The 27,487-nt window shown below is 42.7% G+C and overlaps 1 long non-coding RNA gene across 4 annotated transcripts in view; it reads left to right on the top strand.

Moving 5' to 3' along the window:
• Positions 1 to 27,487, top strand: part of LOC128341769 (uncharacterized) — a 53,941-nt gene that overhangs the window by 5,511 nt on the left and 20,943 nt on the right. Inside the window, exon 3 of one of the 4 annotated variants that reach the window (XR_008314556.1) lies at positions 1,881 to 1,933. This is a non-coding gene — a long non-coding RNA (uncharacterized LOC128341769). The other 3 variants (XR_008314557.1, XR_008314558.1, XR_008314559.1) reach the window with 3 other exon arrangements.

Raw genomic sequence — 27,487 nt, 5'->3', positions numbered from 1 at the left:
ATTCAGCTTAGGCATAACTAAAAACAGGAGAGATGGTGCAATTAAATCCCCCATTTTCTTTCTGGCTCATCTTCTCTAAGCTGCACAAATTGAAAATGTCAGCTAAGAGTGAAAGACCTTAACAGGTTGGGCCTAAAAAACAATCACCACTCTGATCTTTGCAGCACACTGGGCTATTGTTATGTCTTTGTCCCTCAGTCTAAATGCTATGTACTTTATATTTTTGAGCAAGGTTGTATCTCCAGCACTTTGAATAAATGAACATTTTGAGACAGGGGCGTAACAAGGCTGGAGTGGGCCCAGAGACAAAATTTTAAAATGGGCCCCTCGCTGATACACACACTTCACAATATATAGCCATGTGACTTGCCTCTGGGGGTCCCCTCGAGGCGTGGGGGCCCCCAGGCAGCCGCCTCCTCTTGCCTAATAGTAGTTACGCCCCTGTTTTGAGAAGCATAGACAGCTGCAAAGAGAAGTGGGTTGTTTTATTTGCTAACGCTCCACCCCACTCCGACCAGGATGGGAAATCCTGGCGCATCAGCACAGGGTTAGTCTGGATGTTGGCAATTTATTCTACAATGCATATAAAGCTAACTTCGGAACTTGTTTGTTTGCATTCCAGCCACAGTTAGTAATTTGGGGTTGTTGCAAAAGGACAGTCAGACCCTGTATTTTCCATTCATCCCTTGACGATTTCCAAAATTAGCTAGCCTATCCTATTTGGAAAGGATGCAGAAACTGACTTCTTTTTGCCAAACAATTATTATGTCAACTGTGGTTTATATGTTGACCCCACCCAATTTTGCTACTAGTTTTAATCAATAACAGCTGGACTGTCCGGCTCCCTTCGATGTCAAACTGAGTTTGGTTCAGTTCGATCGCAGACCGAACTGGTCCTGGTTCAGTATGCAATTGAGTTGCCAAACCAGCCCAGTTCGATGTGAAGTCGTTTGACACTGACCAGCTCATGCACAGTCCTAGACTGTACAGCTTTGGCCCTTGTGCATTTGTTGCACTACAGCTCAGTTGCCCCTGGCTATTGATCACTGTGGCTGGGGATGATGGAAGTTGTAGTAAAATGATAGCTGGAGGACCAAAGTTAAAACGTTTGTTCTGTATATGAAGCAAGAATATGCAAATAATTGATGACACAATTAATCCAACATTAAGAACAAAGTCCCACTTATCTTCATGGGAGAGTTTAACTCTTTCCAGTTGAAATTGGTGGTTCTTGAAAATACTTAACTTGGCTGGACTATACCCTCTATGTTTTAGCACTTCTGAGGCATATTTTCCCCAACAGAATGAATTAGCTGAAGTGGGCTAATACTTGCTGTGCCTATGAATGATATTCATATGAACATTAATCTGTACTAAACCAGCAGGTTCTGTCAAGTGCCCCTTAAGCCACCTGGTGCTCTCCAGTCACCTAGATGCATTTTAACCCCTTTTAAAAGCAATTTGTTATTTTCTTTTGAAAACACAGCAGGTGTTGCCCGTCAAGCCTTGGGCTGGCTTATATTTCTCTGGAAGCAAAACTCTTTGTTCATTGTGAGGTCATTTTCCCCCCTAACAATAAGGCCTCAGTTAGTAGGAAGAGCATTCAGCCACACAATGCCCATCCATGAATCATTTTCCAAGAAGCTTAGCCTGCTTGTTTGTGCATGTCCCTCCCCGTCTTCTCTCCCAAGGCTATCCCACAGCAATTCCATTCCCCACAAGCCCTGTTAGATCCTATTCTTTGCATGTCTCAGCAGGAAACTGCAACCCCTGTCTATGCCACTTTTATTTAGATCCTTCATTAACAATTAGCATCTTTCTGTTTTCAAAATAATGGTTGGCAAAATCTAAATGCCTTTTTCTCTTCCTGGCTGTTACAGGTTGTTGTTCCTGTTTTCCTCAAGATGCACTGCCATTTCCTGCTGTTGTGGAGGTAAAAAGCACCACCACATACTTTCCTAAGTATTGTGTAAAACTTTTCTGGCTATTATCCCACGTTCAGCCTGATTAGCAAAGATAAAATATCTGTGCAAGTGCACAATATAAAACATTTTGTTTTGTTAGAGTAATTTGCATTTAATCAGATGGATAATAAATGGCTGTGGTGAAAAGAGGATGACGGAGATGTGCTCTTTTAATGGTTATCATGGCCTCCTGCTAAAAGTGCCCACGTGGCGAGAACATATCTGATCTTTGTGAAATGATGTACACAAACAACCACAAAGTAAAAGGCAGGCTAAAACTGAAATGATGGAAACTTCACAGTGGGAGCACTGCACATGTTAATACAGGCCTGCAAAATCACATTCCACCAAGCTGAATGCAACAACTAACTATGCATTGTTGCCTGCAGGCATTTGACAGCAACCTAGGGTTAGGTCCAGATGGTGAAAAAAGTCAATATCCATCTACCCCCCCCCCAAAAAAAGGAAATAGAGGGCGCTTTGCACCCAAAAAAGTCTCCCAAAAGTCTCCACTTTGCATAAAATCTGTATGTTTATTGGTATCATATATGCATATTTCGATAAAAATTAGATATTTGAGTACAGCTCACCACTGTGAAGCTGCTGACCAGGTGAGCTGTATGTCTGCTCAGTCTGCTGTCTAGGTGCAGAGTTCCCAAGGCTCCTGCTTCTTAACCATCAATTCATCTCTTGGTTAGGTTTACCACACACAGGGGCTAGGAAAGCCTAGCCAGATTTTTGTGGGTCGTCGGAACCACCGGGCTCGCAGCCGAGCCCAGTGGTTCTGGAACGGCTAACCCGCTCCTGTAGCCCGCCCCTTAGTCCGGGTTTGCGGAGCGAGTGCTCCACAAACCCAGGCTATCTGCTCATGAGTACCCGTGGTGTGGCTCCGCAACGTGGCTACTTGCGAGTAGACTCCCCTGGCCGGGAGGCTTAAAAGCAGCCTCCAGACTTGGGGGTCTCCCCAGTATGCCCTGTGCAGATCTCACAGATCATGAGACCTGGTCCACACAGTCCTCTGTTCTCCACCTCCACGGGTCACCCAGCCTGCTCTCCCCAGCCAGGCCAACAACTTCACTTCTTGGCTTGAGGCAGGGCAGCCAACTAGCTACCAAGCCAGCCTCTTTGCATGCTGGCATAGTGGTGCATGCATGGTCCCCTGCTCACTTGCTGGTCTCTATGAGAAAAACAACAGCAACAATTTTTATACCACTTTTCAACAAAAGTTTCAAAAGCAGTTTACATAGAGAAATAGTTTTTAAAAAAAAACATAAATAAGATGGATCCCTGTCCTGAAAGGCCGCCCAAAAGAAACATAAGATAGACACCACAGCAGTCACTGGAGGTACTGTGCTGGGGGTGGATAGGGTCATCCCCCCCCCGCTAAATAAGAGAATCACCACAATGAAAGGTACCTCTTTGCCCAGTTAGCAAGGACTACAAACGTTTATATATGGCTTTTCAATAGCAGGTTTCATAGTGGTTTTCACAGACAAGTAAATAATAAGGTGCTCCCCTGACCTCAAAGGGCTCACAGTCCCCCAAATAGTCTCTATTCCTCCTAAACCAAAAGAAAAGAAAAGAAATTCGGTCCCCCAAATAGTCATATGTCCTCTCTAGTCATACGCAGTCATGGGCAGGTAGCAAAACCAAGAGGTTTTGAGCCTCTAGCAAGCCACGGCATGTGAACTGCATTTAGCTTGCTGGGTCATCAGCTGTGCATCCCTATTTTAAGTCATGAGGGCAGCTAGATGTTTGCAAAGCGTGTGGCCAATGACTACCCATAACTTTAGGCTTTTCAATAAAATAGGGAGGTAAGTCTCATAAGTGGTGGCTTTCCAGATTCTTATGGGCATCACTATTAAAAATAAGAAATGCACCTAGCAATCATGCTCTTTGAAGCAGAAGTCTTATTCCATAACTTAGCAGCCCAGTCCTATATGCTGCAGGACTAATAGGATACTATACCTTGAGGCTCTACACACAGGTGTGTAGAGCTTGGGAGGGTTCAGTGGGGGGAATGGGCTTAGCCTGCTCTCTCTGCAGACAATCAGTCCTGCAGCCCTGCGTGGCCAAATCGGCCACCCACACAACTACCGGCTCCTTTACAAAGCCGGTAGGGGCTGCAGGGATCGGGGGCCACCTGGCCCCTGGAAGTCCCAGGATGCTCCACAGGAGTGTGCAGGGCATTCTGGGGGGACCCCCAACACTGGGAGGTTGCTGGTAGCCTTCCGGTCGGGTATCTACTCGTGTGTCGCCACATGCCACGGAGGCACACGATAAAAAAACAAGGTTAATGGAGCACTTGCTCTGTTAACCTCATTTAAGAGGAGGGGGAATTGGGTGGGCTAGCCGCCTTGGAACCACCAGGCTCGTCCGCAAGCCTAGTGGTTCCGATGATAATTACAAAGCAGGGTAGGCTCCCTTAGCCTGCTCTCTAGTGGTCGTGGGAATAGGCTCCTTAGATTCTAAACACTAAGCATTTGTGGGAGACTTTAATTGTATTGTGGGTTGCACAGTAGCAAATTGAGCAAAGGATATTTATGGCTTATAGCTCTTTGGAAGTTGACTGTAAGTTGTGCCCAGCCTGTTAGTTTCTGCAGATTGGATGCTCGGTGGTAGGGCATCAGCTTTGTATGCAGGAGACTGCAGTTTCAACCCCTGGTATGTCCAGCTAGAAAAGGATCTTGTGCTTTCACCTCTGCCTGAAACCTTAGGGAGTGGCTGCTAGTCAAAGATGACAATACTGGCTGAGATGAGTGGATTCCAAAACATGTTGAAAGAGTGATCATTAAGTTGGCCGACTTTAGACAGTGAACTGAACGTTAGGCTCTTGCGGGGGGGGGGGGAGCTTTTTGTTCAGTAGCTGTACTGCTTAAGGCCAGCACACCTGATAATTTTCGTACATGGATGTGGGTGAAAAGTATACAACCATGTTCGTGTCATGTGTGAAAATCATGCAGTTGTTGATTATGTTATACAGACATGTTTAACAGGAGGGCAAAGCCCTTAACGTTGTCATTTATTTTCTACTGGGCCAGGATGTTTCAAGCTTCCCAACCCAAAGCTAGTTACACTTAGACGGCAATCCTATGTGATGGAATTTACTGTGTAACTAAGAATTGGCCGCCTTCAGATGTAACATAGAATCACAGTTACAATGGACCTGTGGTTCCACTCCCCCCTCCCTCCCGTTCAAATTTGGATGAAATGGAGAGCTCCCTTTCTGCAGTCTCACTGATTGCAGAGAGGAAGGGGAACTGGCTGTTCAGGCTTCCTTCTTTCATGAAGGACAGCCCACACAACCAATAGCAGCCAGAGTGAGGGAGGAACTTCCTCCCTCAACTCCGGTTGGGAAACAGGCAGACTGCATTGCCGGAGTTCGGACACAACACTTGCACTGTGGAGCCTGAGGTCCAAGTCACTACAAACTTAAGGTACAAATTTCTATCCAGGGAGGGATTTCTTGGGCCCATTTTTTGCCGAAAGTGCAGTTGCCCTCATTTGGATGTGCAGTTTCCAAAACCGGAGGTCCCTTCTCCTCTGGTTTTGTGTTACATGTGAATGCAGCCATTGTTTCTCTTCTTGTCCAAGGCATACATACATATATGTATGTATCTAGGTTGGGTCCTTGGGGTGGAGTCAGTCTTCAGTTCTGTTGATTGGTTGTTGTAACAGTTCATTTGGTTTGGGTCTCCCCCTCTTTCAGAAGTGACTGTTACCTTGTTAGATAGTGTTAAAAATAATAAATAATTAAGATATTTTTCTGCAACTACTGTTAAGCCTCTTGATTAATTCCTTATAAATCAAGTAATCACTCTCAACACTGCACATTTACTTGGGACTAAGCGCTGTTCAACACAGTGGGACTGAGATCTGAGTAAACATGCCTAGGATTGCATTGCACATCCCTTTATGGAACAAATGAGCTGTGACTAACTAAAATCCTATTAATATCAAGGGGCAACAGGATTGGCCTCAAGCGGTTTAGGATGGGCTAGGATGTCTTTTTCACCATGAAAGCCATAAAAAGGTTTACTGGGAGGAAATACCTTTATCCCAATCCACCCCAAACTGGAAAAGAGCAGACAAAAAAAAAATAAAAAAATCCCAACTTGATTTTCTAAAACTTTTAAATGTTAACTTGGCAGTTTTCACGTTTCATTTGTATAACCTGTGGAGAAGTCTGGACTGGATTTGATCAAAAGAACAACTGCTGGCTAGTACACTGTATCTTTTAAAAATGAAATTCATCAATGATAAATCACTATTAAGATGTCAGCCTGTTCTTTTTCCATTTCCATATAATGTAACCCTAGGGTGAATGAAAATGTCAAACAATTTCGTTAGCAGACTTTTACTTATTCCATTTTAAAATAATGATTAAAAAGAGAATGTATGACTGGACATAAATTGATAAAGATTTCGGCTGACATGTTGAGCGCTGCTGATCTACCTGTTGCTGGCTTGCAGTGGATCCACTCATGTGACTGTGGGTTTCCAGCGCTTGCTACTGTACAGGTGGTTTTGCACTTTTGCATAAGAGTGTGAATATTTCAGGTATCATGCATGCACTCTGAAAACACTAATTAGATCAGAAACATGTAGTTGACAGTCAAGTGACATGTTCCTAATGTAACTAGGACTCTCAGAGTGCAGGGGTATTACTTGAAATATTTGCACTATTGTGCAAAAATGCAAGACTGCCGGGCTTCAGTAAGTCCACAGCAGTGCGAGTGGTTTCACTGCAAGATTGGCATTGCCCCCACATTACATTGCTCAACATATCAGCACTCATATTTTAGACACATTTATATAATTCATTGTTCTTAATATAGGAAAATGAGCCATGGCATAGGGAAAACCCCTGTCCAGCCTGCCACCAGTGGCCCCTTGCTGCCCAAACCACGCCTCCTGCATGGCTGACATCAGACGCTGTGTCTGATGTCAGACGCACAGGGGCATGGATGTGTCTGCAAACGGGGTTGCGCAGCCCTGTTTGCAAACCAACCATGCCCCCTGCACGTCTGATGTCAGACAGACACGAGTGTAGCTGGGGCGCTAGGCATGTGCCCTGAGTGCAGCAGCCCGGGTTCTTTAACCCCTCCACCACTCAATGGTGGCTCCGCCCCTGATAATGAGATGTCTTGTACTCAAACATATTCCTTTTCTTGTTATACTGATATTACGTAGCAGCATCAATTAAAAACCTAAAGTGTGTGTATATATAAGCAAATTATATGCTTTCTCTCTCTGTACACACACACACATACACACTTTGTTTTTGCTAGAATCAGAGTGTAGAACAGTGTACAGAAACATGTTGAAAATGTTACTGCAGACTGTTAAACATTTTGAGCTTGATTGTATTGGATGCGAAATGTTTCTTTGGGATAAAATCTCTATGCTGGTTTCACAAGTCTCACTCTCTACATCAGACAGCAATTCACTATGCAAAATGTGGATGCTTCCGTTTGGATGGAGATAACAGTGCTAAAAATTCACCAGGTTCAAATTGGGAGTCAGAGGGGCTATTCCCACGATCTGCAAAAATCGGACTAGGATCACCTAGCCCGATTTTTGCAGATCGTCAGAACCACCGGGCTCGGCTATGAGGCCAGTGGTTCTGGAGGGGGTAACCCGCTCAAGAACCCCTGCCCCAAAACCAGGTTTGCGGAGTGAGTGCTCCTCAAACCTGGTTTTTTGAATCGTGAGTAGCCGCGGCGTGGCTTTGCGCCGCACCGACTCACGAGTAGATCCCCGGAGGGGAGGTGAAAAGCCGCCTCCCAGCTCCAGGGATCTCCCCAGTATGCCCTGCCCGCTCGCGTAGGGCATACTGGGGCTTCCGGGGGCTGCATGGTCCCCGAGCTCCCCAGCCCCCGCTAGCTCCATCTTGGAGCCAGCAATCATGTGGGTGGCCGATCCAGCTGCCCAGGGCTCCCTCCCCGCTCGTGAGCGAGGAGAGTGGGGTTCCCACTCACAGCCCCAAACCGGGTCTCACGGATCGTGAGACCCGGCTCAGAGTGTTTTCAGAATTATATATTCTGTCACACAGAGAGGCGGTTCACACGACCCATGTGAAGCGCCGGATGAGGTTTGGCGGGGAGAGCGGACTTAGCCCACTCTCCCCACAGACCATCAGACTCCTAGCCTTGGGCAGCCAGATCGGCCACCGCCATGATTCTCTTACAATAATTTGTGTATCAGCTACAACATTTTTGGATTAATAGGGTTGTGTGTGAAGTTTCTGGGCCTATTCAGCTTTAGCACACTTCTGTCCAAGCAAAGTGTCATCTAGTTGGGGCTGAAATGGAGCCGAAGTATTCAGCTCCCACGGCGCGGTGGCACACGAGCAGAAAAACAAGGTTAACTGAGTGCTCACTCCATTAACCTCATTGAAGGAGATGGGGAATTAGGTGAGCTAGCTGCTTTGGAACAACCGAGCTTGCCCACTGTTCTGACAATCTTCAGGAAGCAGGCTTGGCTCCCTTAGCCCACTTTCTGGTGATCGTCAGAATAACTTCTGAGTGTCCCAATTCACTGAAAATCAAGGTAGGGGATAGATAGATAGATAGATAGATAGATAGATAGAGAGATAGATAGATAGATAGATAGATAGATAGATATCTTTATTTTGGTCATTGACCAGCTATCAAGGTAGGGGATGCTTCAGGATGGATGATTCTCTTACAATAATTAGCAGATCAGCTACAACATTTTTGGATTGATAGGGCTGTGTGTGAAGCTTCTGGGCCTATTCAGCTTTACCCCACTTCTGTCCGAACAAAGTGTCATCTAGTTGGGGCTGAAATGGGGACAAAGTATTCAGCCCTCTCAAAGTCTCTACTTACAGGACCAGGTAGGGGTTAGGAGACAGGATGCTGCCCTGCATCTTTGGCCTCCGAGGCAAGGGAGAAGGCGGCATATTCCACTGTTTGTATTTTAAAATAGCCTGCCCTGCCCTCCACAAATTTCCTCAGAGCCCTGGAAATAGTGCAGGTGCTCCTGGGTATTATAGTCCTATCTGAAACTGAGGCCATTTTTTGTGTTATTTAATACACAATCTAGGAAGGTTTAGGTGAAAGTGATTAAAGCCATTTTGCTTTGTAATTATACCATTACGATGTATATTTAGGAAGAAATATTTTTCCCCATGATGCAGAGTTTTCAGCTATATGGTCTCTACCATGCCTCACACATGATTATTTAATCTCTTTCTGCCTCACACATGATTATTTAATCTCTTGTCCATGTGATACAGCTAATTACTGCATGTTTCATAGTACTTGAGGCCATTCCAATATTTAATTCCAGGAAGGGAAGATATGGTGGTTGCATAAGCATACATTACATATATCAAGCAACTTGAAAGGTATGGTAACCTCAAGGTCAAAGAGCCACAAACTCGTGCCAAATGTGTGTGGCTTAAAAGACATGTTGCCTAAACTAACTTATAATGAATTGCAAATTTTTAATATGGAGAATCTAAATACTTTTTTGGGAGGCCAAGCTGGTATATCATATTTATCCAAATCTAAGATGAGGTTGCCCCCAGATCTTTTCTATTAAATATGGGAGGGATGGTCATCATAGATTCAGATTCAAGTCATGTCACTGCTGATTAGGATGAGATAGTATTGGATCTGTGTATATATTACTATTATATCATTTATGTATTATTCTGTATGCTTTAAATTTTGGTCTATGACCGTAAATAAACATGACATGACATGATTCAGATTCCTTTTTTCTTTTGGAATAAACTGTATTTAGTCGCTATCTTTTAAAGCATCATCTTACATACAGAGTCGCTTTCTATTTGGGTAAATATAGTATTCAATGTGTTCCTTTCATGGCTTTTAATGAACTTCACAACCACAAGAACCCATTCTCTGCAGCAGAACAGTATTAACACCAGTTTATGTATTGCAGCATGGCAGGCACCCACCCATCCAAGCACCTCATGGATGTGCTGGGGTAACAACAAATGGGTTTATGGTCAGGGTACACTGAGGTAGTTAACTGGCTTCACTCACATGGAGGTGCCAGTTGTGGTACCTGCACATGGGGACCATATGTGTGGCCATTGTGGGAAAGGGCTGCCACACTCACGAACATCACAGTAGCAGCTCTACTTTTAGTCCTCTTGTAGAACTATTCATTCTCACAAATAGAGGGAAGCCCAGCTGGACTCTTGCATAATTTTTGGGTCGTATTTAACATATTTATTAACCACCCAAAACGTATGTCTCTTGGCAGTTTACAATAAAACAGCACAAATGAAAAGATAATTAAAAAGTTAAAACATTAAAATAATTTAATATTTAAAACAATGTTTTAATCTGTAACCTGTAAATCTAATTAAAATCTAATTAAAACCTCCTTAAAAGCCTAGATGAACAAATTATTATTATTATTATTATTATTATTATTATTATTATTATTATTATTATTTACATTTATACACCACCCCATCCAAATGACTCTGGGCGGTGCACAGTAATAAACACAAGACCCGCAAATCAGTCATTTTTTTAAAAACACACACCAATCAATACAAAACAATTTTTCAACAGTTTAAAACCATCAACAATCAAAACATTTTAAACAGTTTTAAAAGCCTGGAAGGCCAGGCCAAATATATACTTTTAAAGGGCTCTCCTGAAGGGCAGTAATGATGTCAAATCACGGATTTCAGCCGGAGTACATTCCACAGCCCAGGAGCAGCTACAGAGAAGGCCTGCCTCTGAGTCGCCACCAGACAAACCAGTGGTAACTGGAGACGGACCTCCTCAGATGACCTTAACGTGAAGTGGGGATCATGCAGAAGAAGGCGCTCTCTAAGATAACACGGACCTCAGCCATTCAAGGCTTTAAAGGTAAAAACCAGCACTTTGTATTTTGCCTGTAAACATATTGTCAGCCAGTGCAACTGTTTTAAAACAGGCATGATATGGTCTCTCCAGGTCACCCCAGAGACCAGTCTGGCTGCCGCATTTTGAGCTAACTGAAGTTTCCGAACTACATACAAAGGCATAGTGCATTGCAGTAGTCAAGCCTGGAGGTTACCAGCTGCTGCACTACTGTTTTGAGATAGTTCTCTTCAAGGAATGGATGCAGCTGTCAAATCAGTCAAAGTTGATGGAAAGCACTCTTGCCCATAGCCTCCACCTGAAATACCAGCGTGATGCCTGGATCCAAAAGTACTCCCAAGCTTCATACCTGTTCCTTCTGGGGGAGTGTAACCCTGTTGGGAACAAGAAACTCATCCCTCAAATTCTGAACCCCTACAATGACCACTTCCATCTTGCTTGGATTCAGTTTTGATTTGTTATCCCTCATCCAGCCCATTACCGCCTGTAAGCAGGCGTTTAGGGAACGAATCCTGATGGTGATGATGACAAGGAGAAATAGATGTGGGCATCATCAGCATACTGATAACACCCAGCACCAAATCTCCTGATGACCTCACCCAGCAGTTTCATGTAGATATTAAAAACCATTGGTGACAGAATAGAGCCCTGAGGGACTCCGCATAACAGCACCTGTTTTGAGGAGCAGCTGTCACCATGTGGAACCTATCCAAAAGATAGGAGCCGAACCACTGTAAAATAGTGCCCCCTATTCCCAACTCCCCCAGGCAATCCAGAAGGAAACCATGGTAAATGGAATCGACCACCACCGAAAGATCCAGAAGAACCAACAGAGTCACACTCCCTCTGTCAATTCCCTGGTAAAGATCATCCATCAGTCTGACCAAAGCTGTCTCAACCCCATGGCCAGTGGTAAAGCCAGTTTTTTAAAATATTTATTTATTTATTTATTCATTCATTCATTCATTCATTCATTCATTCATTTATTCATTCATTCATTCATTTATAATAATATTTTTATTTAATAAGAAAAGAAAAGGAAATAACATGATTACATTATCATCGCTTGAACTTCCAACAGTTACATATAACAATCTGGGATTCTGCTTCCATCCTTTGCCAACCTTTCTCCTCACATCAGATATTACAGAAAGATACAGTATAAGTAATGTGTTAATCAACCCTCAGTATTAAAACAAAAACAACAACAAATCTTGGGTGTGGATATTGACTCTGTGCTAAATTGTAATTTATGAAAGGTTCCCAAGTTGATGCAAATATTTCATCTCAAGTATTCCGTAAATAAGTAGTAATTTTAGCCATCAAGGCATATTCCCATAGCTTTAGTAGACATTTGTCCAAGGTAGAGTTTGCCTGTGATCTCCAACTGGCAGCATAGAGAATCCTGGCAGCAGTAATCATATATAAGGACAACTTAATGTGTTTAGTAGGTATATAAAGTTTAGTCATATTTAACAAAAAGAAGCTCAGGTGAATAGGGAAAGTTTGTTTTTAAAATTTGTTGCATCCAAAATTGTGCTCTGCCACAAGTGCATCACATATGATAGAATGTCCCCACATGATTCTTATATTTCCAACAGTCTCCAGAATAATTACTGTCCATCTTTCTAATCATCATGGGAGTAATGTACCAACGAAAATACATTTTATACCAATTTTCTCTTAAGGTACTATTTGCTGTAAATTTAATATTCACATTCCATTGATGTTCCCATTGTTGGATATCAATTGTCCTGTTTACATTTTGCAGCCACTTAATCATGTAGTCTTTTATCTGTTCTGTTTCTGAATCATATTTCAACAGCAACTTATATATCAATCCCAGTAAATGATCAGCATTTTCGGCTATTAGTACATCAAATTCTGTTAAATCTCTAAGTTTACCACCTTGTCTTTGTATTTCTTTCTGCACTATAGAACAAATTTGTAAATATTGACAACATTAAGGTTCCTTGGACCATTCCAAAGTGATGGTTTGAATAGATTTAAGTTTTGTTTTTCCAGTAGTTAGGCTTTGCATTTTATATGCCTTCTCTCTCCAAGGATCAAACTTATTAGCTTTTTCTTCTTTATGGAAAAAAATATTTAAAATAGATGCCAAAGGTGATAGATCTGGGCTGATCCTTTTCTTATACTTGTCCCAAACACTTAGCAGACTGTTTCTGCTTGTGGGGGTTTTTATGTCCTGGTCATTTCTTTTTATGTCAGTCCATGAAAACTAATGTAACCCCTCTGAAAGATCTGATCCCTCCATATCCATAATTGGACCATATGGTTCTCTGATTTAATCTGAAATCCATGTCAAACAACTGGTATGGAAGTATAATTTCAAGCTAGGGACAGCCAATCCTCCTTGTTCTTTTGCATCTTGCATAATCCTAAATTTGATTCTTGGTTTCTTATAAGCCCAAATAAAGGAGTTTACAGGTGAAACTCGGAAAATTAGAATATCGTGCAAAAGTCCATTAATTTCAGTAATGCAAATTAAAAGGTGAAACTGATATATGAGACAGATGCATTACATGCAAAGCGAGATAAGTCAAGCCTTAATTTGTTATAATTGTGATGATCATGGCGTACAGCTCATGAAAACCCCAAATCCACAATCTCAGAAAATTAGAATATTACATGGAACCAAGAAGACAAGGATTGAAGAATAGAACAATATCGTACCTCTGAAACGTATAAGCATGCATATGTATTCAGTACTTGGTTTGGGCCCCTTTTGCAGCAATTACTGTCTCAATGCGGCGTGGCATGGATGCTATCAGCCTGTGGCACTGATGAGGTATTATGGAAGACCAGGATGCTTCATTAGCGGCCTTCAGCAATTCTGCATTGTTTGGTCTCATGTCTCTCATCCTTCTCTTGGCAATGCCCCATAGATTCTCTATGGGGTCAGGTCAGGCGAGTTTGCTGGCCAATCAAGCACAGTACACTGTATACTTTTCAGAGGTCTGATATTGTTCTATTCTTCAATCCTTGTCTTCTTGGTTCCATGTAATATTCTAATTTTCTGAGATTGTGGATTTGGGGTTTTCATGAGCTGTACGCCATGATCATCACAATTATAACAAATTAAGGCTTGACTTATCTCGCTTTGCATGTAATGCGTCTGTCTCATATATCAGTTTCACCTTTTAATTTGCATTACTGAAATTAATGGACTTTTGCACGATATTCTAATTTTCCGAGTTTCACCTGTATATGCCTCTGCCACATATTCAATGTCTTATCTTCACTCTTAACCGGAATAATTTGAAATAAGAAATTCATTCTTGGTAAAATATTCATTTTAACTGATACTATCTTCCCCAGCCAAGAAAAATTTAGTTTTTTTCCACCTATTTAGGTCTGCTAAAATAAGATTCCACACTGATAAGATAAAATAAGATTCCACACATTGACCCCTGCTAACTGGGCAAAGAGGCACCTTTTACCGTGGTGATTCTCTTTATTTAGCAGGGGGAGAGTAACTGGCCCTATCCACCCCCAGCACAGTACTTCCAGTGACTGTTGCTGGTGTGTGTCTTATATTTCTTTTTAGAATGTGAGTCCTTTGGGGACAGGGAGCCATCTTATTTGTTTTATTTCTCTTTGTAAACTGCCCTGAGCCATTTTTGGAAGGGCAGTATAGAAATCGAATTAATAATAATAATAATAATAATAATAATAATAATAATAAGTAATTGTTCTTTAATAGGTTTTATTATTCCTTGTTAAATTAATCCCCAAATATTTAATCAGTTTTGCTGTTGTTTGAAATCCAGTCTTATCTTTCAAATACAATAATTCTGTAACTGGCAAATTCCATGTAATGATCTGTGTTTTGTTTTTATTAATCTTATATCCCGAGATACTGCTGTACTGGATCCTGCTGTATGGTTTATATGCTCCATTATTGTTTCTAGAGAGTCCTTTGGTTGAGTAATTGTAAGAACCATATCATCAGCATACAATTTTATTTTATGCTCTTGACTCACCATCTTAATTCCATAAATTCTTTGCTCCTGCTGAATCTTCTTTGCCAGGGGTTCGAGAGCCAAAACAAACAGCAATGGGGGGAGAGGGCACCCTTGTCTGGTACCCTTGTTAATGACACATTTTTTTGAATAGGATCCCATTCACTATTATCTTTGCCGATTGCTCCTGATAAATACTTTGAATCCATGAAAGGAAATTTGACCCACAGTTCATTCTTTCCAAAACCTTAAACAGAAAGGACCAATCCAAATTATCAAAAGCTTTCTCTGCATCCAGGAAAATCATCGCTGCTTTCCTCTTCTTCTTTGAAATATTGTCTATTGCATTCATTACAAATCTCAAATGGTCTTTCATATGTCTCTTCAATATAAATCCTGTTTGATCTGGGTGTATTATATCAATCAGAAAGCCCTTGTAAAGCCAGTTTTAAATGGGTGTGGATAATCAGTTTCCTCCAAAACGACCTGGAGGTGGTTGACCACCACTCTCTCAATCAACTTGCTCAACAATGGTAGATTGGAGACTGGCCTGTAGCTATCCATTGCTAAGGGATCCAGGGAAGGCTTCATAAGAAGTAGTCTAATCATTGCCTCCTTCGAACAAGGAGGCATCCTACCCTCCCTCAGCAATGCATTTATGATATTAACATGGCCACCTCCAACAATCTCCTTGCTATACAGAAGCAGCCAAGTCAGGCAAGGACCCAGAGAACAATTAGTAGGCTGCACTGCCCCAAGCAGACTGTCCACAACCTAAGGAATCAGACTGAAACTGATCCAATCTAATACTGCAAGAGGGTTTGCTGGACACCTTCTCTATAGACTTTGCAGAAATAGTGGAGCGCAATTAGCCCTGAATACAGGACATTTTATCAACAAAGAACCCATTAAAAGCGTTACAGTAGAACAAAGTCTCCAGGATGTCAAATGTGTCTTAACTTAAAAGCTACATTAAAATTTGATAACTTTCTGATAACTTAAAAGTTATCAGAAATGGGGAGGCTCTGTTTCAACAGGGAGGTCATCCCAAAGCCTCGGGGCAGCAATGGAGAATGCCCATCCCCGAGTATCTGCAAGTGGAGCAGGAGTGGAAACTGCAGATGTACCTCGTCAGATGCTCTCATAACAAAAAAGACATTATTTTAAATATCCTGGACCTAAACCTAAACCCAACCATCCATCCTCTCCAGATATTTTCCAGAGAGAAAATTCAGAAAAATACAATTGCTGAGTGAAATTGTTTACAGTGTATTTTATACATTTTCCATAAGGCATCTACTTTGTAGTTTTCATGAGGCAGTTAAATTTTAACTGTTCAGCTGCATTGAGATTGGAACTCATATTAACATGCATAGAATATCTTAAGTCTGTGAGTCATATGCACTCAACATGTACAACATTCAATGTAGATACACACAACACAGATATACGAAGGCTACAAAATGCATACGGAATATTGTCCTGACCAATTGTCCTCCATTCATCTTAATTATCTTTATTAAGATAATTCAGGGCTTAGCACCTGCTTCCCTTCAGGGCACCCCTTCAGGGCTTAGCATCTGCTTACCTTCAGGACCGCTTCTCCCAGCCAGTCCTGTCCCGTCCTGCAAGATCTTCTCAGGTTGCCCTTCTTTCAGTCCCTGGTCTCAGAGAGGTCCATAGTACTAGGGCCCGTGGAAGGGCTTTCTCTGTTGTTGCCCCTTCACTTTGGTATTCTCTCTCCCCCCGCCCCCAGTTTCAGCCTGCCTCCTCTCTTTCAGCCTTTAAAACCTTGTTGAAGACATTTCTTTCCCTCCAGGCGTTCATCTATATCTATATCTAGATCTAGATCTAGATCTGTATATATCTTGGATGCTGTTCTTGTTTGCACACCACCCTGAGTCTATGGATTGGGTGGTATATTAAATCTTTTAATTAATAAATTACAGTCCTAGGCTGGCATAAAACCATACAAAAGGGTATATGACATAATAACATAAAACAATGGTAATGTATAAAACTGTAGCTAATAAAACATTGTAGAGTTATGAATCTACAACTGCAGGGTATAAGACCTAAACAATGAAGCCATAAACCTTTTGGCATCATTAAAATCTAATCTAACCAGGTACAAAACTATATAATTATTAATAAACGCTGATTATAAGAAACTGTATTAAAATGGTACTAAATTAAGGTTATATGATTTGTAATAAAAGCTGATTATAAATTACTGTGTTAAAATGTTAAAAGCACGAAGCATGAGATTATACTTTTATACTCTACTATGAGTATAAACTACAAGAGCTAAAAAGGCCCCTGAAAACGGAATAGTCAGGAAATTCATGCAGTGCTGTAGCGGGGCTGCATATCTGTGAGCTGCTATCCCTCTGGGCAGGGCCTGGTGGCTGTCAGGGCCCGGTGAATCCTGCATGCTGCCTCACAGAACTTGGCAGCATTATACGTGATGGCAGGTTCTGTACCTGAGAGCAGCAACAAAGTGTAAAAATGGCTCGCACGGTCAGGGTCCTTAAGAAGTAGTGGCAAGATGAGATTGGCTTGACAATCTTTATAGAAGGGGCAGTCGAGGAGGATGTGCACCATGGTTTCGACCTGCCCAGTGTCACAAGGGCATATTCTCTCCACAATTGGGGTCTTTCTAGACCTTCCTTCTAATAGAGCAGAGAGGAGGGTATGACATCGAGCGAGGGTGAAGGCCCTCCTGTGATCTGGGACTTCCGACTGAGTCAGGTAGGCAGCAGGGGAATTGTCACCCATTGGTAAAGATACTTTGAGCCCTTTCTCACGATCCATGAGAAAGGGCTTGAAGGGGCAGGGGAGGAAGCTTCAAAAAGCTTTCCTCCCCCACAAATGATCTCTGTCGCTTTGCTGGGCAGGCAGAGCCCTCAGCCAGACTATTGCTCGCTGCTGCCAGCAGCAGGGAGTTTGCGGGGCTGGGAAGCCTCCAGAACTCCCATAATGCAATGCACAATTGCACGATACATTATGGGGATCCCACCGGCACCGGCCAAGATCCCCACAGTGGCTCAGCCAGGGCTGGCAGATGATTTTAAAAATGGGGCTAAGGGAGTGCTTGCTCCTGTTACCTCATTTTAAAGATGGGCTCCGGAGGTGGGTTTGCCACCAGGAGCACGTGACTCCCGGCGGTTCTGACCATCAGCCGAGACCAGGCTTGGTTTTCTTAGCCCGGTTTTGGCTGATTGTCATAATCATCTTGTGGTGAACTAAATCTAATGTAAGCATCCTTGGCTCATTCAAATCTATTGTTTTCTTCTGTACAACGAAAAAGTGGATTTTTCTAGGGTGAAGATAGATTTGCATGCTGTTGAGCCCTAGAGTTGCAGGTCATTCAAAGGCCTTCAAGTCCAATGCGCTTCCTATCACTAAGACAGAAATCGCAATCAGAGATGGAGTCCACTTGCTCCCTAAAGCCTTGTCACTCAGCTGTATAGCCTAGAAATGCTCTTGAATTTTCAGCTGTGCTTATCTGGGGTTTAGAAGCCATGGCCTGGGATGTCTTCCACTGACTCCACCAGAGATGAAGGCTTTGCTCCTTTCTTTCAGTTGTGCATATGACCTCCATTTCCCTTGAGACTTCTCTATGGTAAAGCCCTCTGCTCCCACTGCCCTTCCACATTTTCAGCTGGTGCAAACACAGTGGCTTGCCTCTTTAAAAAGCTGCAGAAAGAATAAATTACACCTGTGCTCTGACATCTTCAGTGGCTCCTTATCATCTCCCTGGAACAATTCGAGGTGCAAGGTAAGATCTATAGATCCTTAAATAGCCTGGGTAAAAACTCATTCCTATCCTAATGCCTTCCTCTAGCTTGTGGGTCAAGGTGAGAGGCTTTAAAATGTAGCTTTGCAGAGACAGCCAATAGGCACACGACCTTCATCAGGGTAGGAGGATCTATCAGCCAAGGTAGGAGAGCAAGGCGTGATCCTAATCCATGTGTATGTGCCATGTGCATTCAGAAAGCAGAGTAGGAGGAGGGGAGAGTGATTGCATGGAAGGTGGGAATTGGGTAGAATGGGTTTTTTTTTGCCACCTCTGGTAAAATGCTGACTACAGACAGTGGGTAGGGCACATCTATTCAACCCAACTCCCACCTTGATCAGTCTCCCCATCTCCAACCTTGCTTTCTGAGTTCTCACGACTATGGATTGGGAGTTTGTCTGCCTCTCCTACCCTAGTAGCTTCTCCTACCTAGATGAGTATTGTGAGAACAAGCCCTATATATTTCAATGACCTCAATGCTGAGCCTGTTAGTATTTGAAAGAGTGAAGTTATGGTACTGTATGGCTATGGCTGAAGCAATGCTCACCCAAACATTGGCCAAAGACATAATATTCCCCTAGTGCAACTGTGCAGGAATATATCAGATTCTTGAACTGCTCAGATGTGCAAAAGCACATATATTGAACTGCTCAGATGTGCAAAAGCACATAGGGGCACAGTGTAGCAAGAATAAGTCTCCTTCTCTCCTCCTGAATTAGCCCTATACATCTCTGAATAATATAGGATTGTGGAAAAGATCATCTAAACAAGATGTTTGCGAGTTTGATAGGAAATTAGCTCCCACAAGATACAGCTTTAACGGCTAAAATCAGGAAATGCTTATCTTTTCCTCAGGCAGTTCTTTCTCTCACACACATGCAAGATTTGAGTGTCAAGTTCATATTTGTTTAATGGCTTCCACAAAATATGGCTAAGAAAGAATTCCCATAAATTCCTCCATATTGAAAGGTGAGTCAAAGGGGGGTGGGGAATATACAGGACATTGGGGCAGCCCAAACAGTTCATCAACAGCCTTATAAACACATGACAGACTTGGAGACAACTTCAAAGTGGCTGAGGCGAGTGCCAGAGTATTCAGCCAAGAAGACAGCTGCTGCTTTTGGAAAAATATCTTCTGCATCTTGGCATCTGGGCTGGCTGAAAACGCATCAGGGATACAGAGGAAGGCTAAGTTTATAGGCTGCAACAAGAAGATGAGGGGATGATAAAAATGGGTTGGCCTAACCAGGCTTACTCAGCACTTAGATAGGAACCACTCAACCTGCCCCATTTTGGCCACCATGCAAGGAACTCAGTTTTACACTTTCACTCTTAGTCTATAAAGCACGGAGATATATTTTTGTTGTTCACTAAAGCAAAAACTGATATGATAGCATGGGGCTAGGATGATGCCTTTTGTTAACTCTGTTCCAGGCAACTAGGCCAGCATCCTTGGCCTGCTGAAGTCTCCTTTTTGATATAATGTGGGGCCACTCTGTTAGCCAAGACTGTTAATTATAGAGGCCAGGTTCGTAACAAATTTTGAAAGTATGTGAGATTTCTTCAGGTTTGGCAACTGAGTTTTCTCAGCATTTGAAGAAAAACGAAGAAAAGTTTCAACATAAGTAGCAGGAAAAGAGATAGAAATAATGTCTCACAAAAAGTGAGAATTTGAAATAAACATAAAAGATTAAAGAAACGGTGAGGACACAAGGCACTGCAGGCTACTAATAAATATCCTGGAAGTGTGTTTGCCGGCTGGCTTTCCTAGTAGGTGTTAGGACACTTTCATGCAAGACATTTTCCACACAGAAACTCCTTCTGTCTAGGAAACTGCATGAATCCCATGTGCAGTTTGTTATGCAAGATGTGAAGGCATGCATCTTTTTTGTCTCCACCAAATACAGCTTCCAAACATGTGCACATGACAGAATAAGCACATAACAATGCACTTTCCCCATATGCTTAAATAGAAAAAAATGTCATGTATGAACATGAGTGAAATAATTAATACATTTCACTGGCACTTGTTTGTTTGTTTATCTATCATATGTTTATACTGCCTGATATATGCATCTCTACAAAATTTAAAACACAACAAATATAAAACAGATTAAAAACAGTAAAAATTTTCACAAAACAAAAACAATCTCATAAGACAAAAACAAATTTAACAGTTTAAAATTAATTTCAGTTAAAAGCCTGAGAAAACAGCCTTGAGGGTCTTTCCAAAAGCAAACAGAGAAAGATATGCTCTTATTTCAAGAGGGAGCATACTGAAAAGCCCTGTGGCAGCCACAGTTTTGTGGCATTGCCTAACCTGTCATTTTAATTTTTATGGGACTACCTTAAGGAATTTTCCTCATCATGTTGACCATTATGTTTAGCACAGTTTGACTATTATTTCATGCAGCAAAACATATCAAGTATGAAAGGAAGATATACATCACAAAAGTTCCAGTGGAACATGCTGTCGAGCTATGGCAAATGAGAGTTTTGTGGCATATGTTCACAAGCATTTAGGAACATGCACCTACCCACTTGAAATGTTTGCTGGGAAATGCTGGTGTAACAGTGGCAACATGTAGCATACAAATGTTGGGATTTAATCTGGGACGCTCTTAACACATTCCTTAGAATCAGTTTGTTTTATAGCTGCTTCCCTCATACACACAAGGAAATCTTCAGTAGATTTAAATAAAGATTTATTCAGCAACAACACCATTTTCTCCTTTCCCTTTCCCTCCCATTTACTCTTGACTCCTCTCCACACTCTCTACAGAACTCGCCACTCCGTGGGACAAATGTCCAAACAAACTACAAAAGATAGTAATCTTTTAGAACAGAATACAACACATAGAAGCTATTTGCATGTGTGTGCAAAACCGGGCTAAGGATGACCAGCCCAGTTTTGCATGCACATGTGTACCACTGGGATCGGGCCTGATCCCGGTGATGCCACAGCAGCAAACCCACTACGGAGCCACCCTCCAAAATGAGGTTAGGAGAGTGAGTGCTCTCCTAATCCTGTTCTATTGATCGTCTGCCAGCCATGGCTAGCAGACTGAGACAATTTCAGGGAGGGAATGGGGGGGTCCCCATAATGCACTTTGCACTCACGCAGAGCATTATGTGAGATCTGGGCAGGGTGGGGGGCAACGTGTGGCAATGCATCCCACCACCCCAGCCTGCTGAGCTTCTGGCAGGAGCTGGTAGTCTTCTGGCAGGACCTGGTAGTGGGAGTTCTGCCTGCTGAAGGGAAGCTCGACACTCCTTTCTGGGGAGGTAAGCTCTTTAGGGCTTCCTCCCCGCTAACCCTCTTTCCCTTTCTCACTGCTTGTGAGAAAGGGCTCACTCTCCCCATTATATTAAAAAAGACTTGGAACTGATTTAAAATTTAGTGACAAAGTCTTGAAGTCTTTTAGGTAGTCTCCTGTCATACACACTTCTCCTAAGTCTTGGGTTCTCTAGCACAGGAGCTGTTTGTTCTTCTGCTACTGAGGATTGTCCATCATCAGCCTCATCTGTGAGGTCAAAACAGGAGGCAAGATCTAATTCCTCTTCAGTTCCTCTCTTGAGATCAGACTCCCTTCCCTCTTGTCTCATAATACGCATGTTAGAAAGTCTTGAACTGTTCCATTTCTTTCCATCACCCAATAGGACAGAATTTCTTCACATTTCAATTATTTGTTTTGGTCCAGAATATTGGGAACATCCCTTTCTCACTTTATAAGGTAGCCAAACTCAAAAAAAGTCCCCCACCTGAAATGTTCACAGTTTCACACCCCGTTTCTGATCTACATATAATTTATATTTTTGTTGCTTCTCCCTTACCCAATCACAAAACCTCTGCATCCTCAGGATGAAATGGCATTGAAACCCCTATCAGTTGTTGCCATTGGGTAGGTTTGGTGGTATCTTTGTGTCCTCTCAGTAGTTTAAAAGGTGATTTTCCTGTAATAGAATGAGGAGTGGTTCAATTAGCAAATAGTTTTAAAGATTGCTTCTTCCCAGGATTGTTTTTACGTAGTAGCCAGTTGTAAACTTTCTTTCACTAATCTGTTTATTCTTTCCACTAAGCCATTCCCCCAAAAATGGTGCAAAGAAAGAGTCTTGTGTTTTATCCCATAGTTATGCAAATATTGCTCCACTTCAAAAGAGGTAAGCTGTGTCCCATTGTCAGTCACTAGTTCTTTAGGAAGACCTTGAGGCACTTCACAGGATCAAGGTGCCTCAAGGTGGTGTGTGGGGAGAGGGGGCTTAGCCCGCTCTCCCCACACACAAGCAGAGCATTTGCCCTGGGCAGCCGGATCGGCTGCCCACATAACTACTGGCTCCGTCACGGAGCTGGTTGGCGTTGTGGGGATCAGGGGTCACCTGGCCCCTGGAAGTCATAGGATTCCCCACGCAAGTGTGCGGGGCATTCTGGGGAGACCCCTGAGGCCGGGAGGCTTGTAGGAGCCTCCTGGTCGGGGTGTCCTTGCGAGTCGCCATGGTGCGAAGTCACACCACAGTGCCTCACGATCAGGAAAACCATGTTAACAGAGCTCTCGCTCCATTAAATTGGTTTAAGGGGAGTGGGAATTAGTTGGGCTTTCTGCCATAGAACCACCGGGCTCACCCGCGAGCCCAGTGGTTCTGATGCTCAGTAGAACGGTCTCCCTTAGCCCGGTTTCTAGTGATCATCAGAATAGCTTCTTTCCCTCACAAAAACTGCAGCCAAGAACTAGATCACCTAGTTCATAGTAATGTTGACAGCAAATGAAACTTCTGGCCACCTGAAATAGTAATCTATCATCACTATAACAAATCTTTGTTTTATTTTTACATTTATTTATTTATTACATTTATATCCCACTCTTCTTCCAAGGAGCCCAGAGTCATGTACATGGTTATGTTTATCCTCATAACAATCATGTGAGGTAGGTTAGGCTGAGAGATACATGACTGGCCCAGAGTCATCCAGTGAGTTTCATGGCTGAATGGGGATTTCAACTTAGGACTCCCTAGTCTTAGTCCAACACTGTAACCACTACATCACACTGGTTTTGCAGTTTGTTTATCAAATGGCCCCAGTATATCCAGAGCAAGATTCTCCCAGGTACTATTGGGGTACTCTACTGTAGTTCAGGTGATGTTAAAAGTATTCTGCAATTTGTCAGATACAGCACAAGCCATACAGTGCCGGATTACATTTTCAATATGTTTGTCCATACCTGGCCACCAAAAACCTTCTCTGATTCGCCTTTTAGTAAAGCTCATGCAGAGGTGACCTTTGTGGTCAATTTTGATCACTTCTGCTTGTTAGGAGGTAGGCACAACCAAATGATTAGTCCTCAGCACCAGCTCATTGAGAAGAGACAGCTCACTCGCATTCATATATGATTGAATATGCTCAGGTACCTTGTTTTTGCATAGCTATCCATTAGTTACATAGGGTTTAAATTCAGTAAGCACTTGATCAGCACTGAGGGCCGCTTTCCATTCAGAATTACTACTCCTTCATCCTCATCTTCTGGAATCTGCTCCTAGCCTGGAAGTAGAAGTTGAGATAAACAATATGCAGTTGTATTCCAAAGACCTAGAAGATATTCCACCTGAAAATCAAAATCCATAAGTCTGGTGATACATTTGGTTATTCTTGTGGTCTCTCGACTCAATCCCTGAGTAGTAAGTAAAACAGGTAGGGGTTTATGGTCTGACAGTAAAGTGAATTTTCTGCCCACAAGTAAGTTCTGAAGTGCCTCACCACCCAGAAACATGATAGATATTCTTTTTCAATGACAGAATACATATTCTCTGAAGCAGTAAGCACTCTGGAAGAAAGGCAACTCTTACTTCCCTGTCCCCTTTTTGCTGGGTCAAGACAGCACCCAAACCATATTCAGAAGCATTAGTGGTTACAATAGTGTGCCAACTGCTGTAAAAAGAAGTGAGAGCAGGGCTTTTTGCACTGGCCAATTTGATTGTCTCAAAACTAGCCTTGAAGGATGCACCTCAGTTAAATGCGACATTCTTTTTAAAAAGAAGACACAATGGAGCAATTTGCAAGGGAAATTGTCTAACAAATTTAGAGTAATACTCGCAGAGTCCTGAAAATGAGCAAAGTGCATCCTTTTTGTGTGGCTCTGGTGCTTCCTTAATAGCTGAACAGCTTACAAGCAATGCGGGTAAACAGAGGCTGGACTCATTGTCCTGGGCTCCAAGAATACCACAGTGCACTGTACACCGAGCATAGTACCCTGGGGGATTCCCCCAGGGGACAAGCACTCTAGGTGCCTCTCCAAGCAGCTCGCACTGACACACAATCCTGGGAGCCAGGTTAAGGACAGCCAAGCTTTGGTGCTGGGTTTAGCACTGCAACAATGCTGGGATCCCGGTTCTCATGAGCGGCCAAGCTCGGGCTTGGCTGCTTAAGCCTGGGCTTGGCTCCTCATGAGAAGAGCCTCTATGTGTTGTAGAGGTATTGCATTTGCCTTCATCTGAATTTTATGTTTGAAATGTATGGCAGTGCCAGGAGTATCAGCAAAAACATCTGAGAAATCAGCAAGATGATGGATGCTCTATCATCTGTAATATGGGTTCCATGCTATTTGGGTCTAGCACTATCTGTAAATCTTTCTGATGTTTCCAGCCCAATATTGAACTCCTTTTTGTGACACGTACAATTTCCCTTCTGCAATACATCCTTTGTATTCCAGGACAGCAGTGAAGTATCTATTTATGGCAATACAGAAACCTCCATATCCCCGTGGGTTGGTGTCGGACCCCTGCTACCTTTGCAAAGAGGCACCTTTTAATGTGGTGATTCCCTTTATTTAGCAGGGGGAGAGTAATTGGCCCTATCCACCCCCAGCACAGTAACTCCAGTGACTGTTGCTGGTGTCTTTCTCATGTTTCTTTTTCGATTGTGAGCCCTTTGGGGACAAGGATCCATCTTATTTATTTATCATTTCTCTCCGTAAACCACCCTGAGCCATATTTGGAAAGGCGGTATAGAAATCAAATGAATGAATGAATGAATGAATGAAGGCTGCAAGTGAAGATATGATGTAGTAAGAAGTTTCTTAAGTAGATGGGAAATGATACTATACAGAGAACCAGAATCAGCCAGCATCCACACTTCATGTCTGTCAAGTTTAATTTGACAGCAGGCTCTTCTTCACGCTTCATGTCACGCTTAAAACGCTGTCAGGAAGTGGTTCATCTGCTTCATCCTTATGAAATAGTTAATCAGTAATGGAGTGGACAGCTGACTTGCAAGCCTTAGCAAAGTGTCCCCTGTTTTTGCACCTGTTACAAGTTACCTTCCGTGCAGGACAGTGAGCAAAATTGGCTTTGTGGGCAGAGTTTCCACGTCAGTAGCATTTGTAACCCCTCCTTTCTTGTGCTGCCACTTCCTATGGCAGTGTCATATGAGAAGACTGGGTTTGGAAGGATTTAGACTGAACAGCCCAGATTTCAGGAGGTGGGTTTTGGGGTACCAAAGAGAGTGATTTGGCACAGTGAAGAGCATTTTCCACTTTCCTGGCCATCTCTAGAACTTTATCCAAGGTAGGTTTCTGTTCCAAGAGCAGTTTTTCACACAGTTTGGAGCAGTTAGTTTTCATAAGAATCTCATGCCTGATCATTTTATCAGTAAAGTTGGCAAACTCATAGGTTACATTGAAGGCACACAATACTGTGATATACTGTTCAATAGATTCACCAGGCAGTTGGGATCTAGAATAGAACTTGTAACATTCAGCAATCACATTCAAAATAGGGTTGAAATGATCATCTAAATCTTTCAGAACATCTTATAAGAATTAGCATCCCCTTCCAAGTTGGCAGGAAAGGCAAATGATTCGTTATTCTTTGGCCTTCAGGGCCCAGGCAGTGAAGCAATATAGCCTCCTGCTTTGCTGAAGGAAAACCTGGGGTCTGTATGGTGAGAAGGTAATTGCCGAAATGGGACCTACTTGGTTTTCAGGGAACAGCGAGTTCTTCTGGGGTGGACAAGAAAAAAGGTGGTGGTGGGATCTGAACCATGCTGCAGTGGGCATCCAGTGAACAACAGAGTCCGGCATTGATAAGGACAAAGTACCTTCAGGAGTTGTGTAGGTCTGGAAGCTGGAGAAACAATAAGCAGCAGCTATTGTAGAAAGCTGTTCAGGAATGTAGGCCCAGTAATGCAAGGCAATGAGGTTGCAGGAACATTCACAAACTTTGCAGGCTCACACACTTAGGTGGTTCAAAATCTCATTGCGAAACGTTTTGCAGCTGCTTCCTCCATACAAATGAGGGAATCTTAAGTAGATTTAACTAAAGGTTTATTCAGCAACAACTCCACTTTCTCCTTCTCCATTCCCTCCCTTTTTCTCTTGACTCCTCCCCCATACTCTTCACAGGAAGGAACCCCCTTGGGACAAATGTCCAGACAAACAAACTGCAAAAGATTACTGAACAGAATACAGCACAGTTCAATGACTACATACCAGACATGTTACAAACTCTCCCTATCTAGGCCCTGCTAGGCCTTGAATAAGGCCTAAGTCTTAGGAGTTTTGAAGTCTGAATCGCTAGGCACAATCTTCCTCATCCCCTCCGACCCTCTTGGAGTTGTGGTATTTATATTTCTCCTCTTGCACATTTCCATTGGTATTAATATATGGCAGAGGAATGCGAGTACTTGGAAAATATGCTTGCAGTCACAGGCTGATTCTTACAAGATGGAGGAGTTGTAGGAAAAAGGATTATGTGAGTTAAAAGTGTACAGGCTCAACACTCATTAAGGGGTACAACTGTTCCTAGCAAAAAATACTTTTTGCAGCTGCACATTGGGAAATGGTTCACATTTTTTGTAGCTGTCAAATATTCTTGGGCCAC

This window comes from Hemicordylus capensis, chromosome 2 (genome assembly GCF_027244095.1).
Source record: "Hemicordylus capensis ecotype Gifberg chromosome 2, rHemCap1.1.pri, whole genome shotgun sequence".
NCBI classification, from domain to species: domain Eukaryota; kingdom Metazoa; phylum Chordata; class Lepidosauria; order Squamata; family Cordylidae; genus Hemicordylus; species Hemicordylus capensis.
This window is presented reverse-complemented; position numbering and strand designations above follow the sequence as displayed.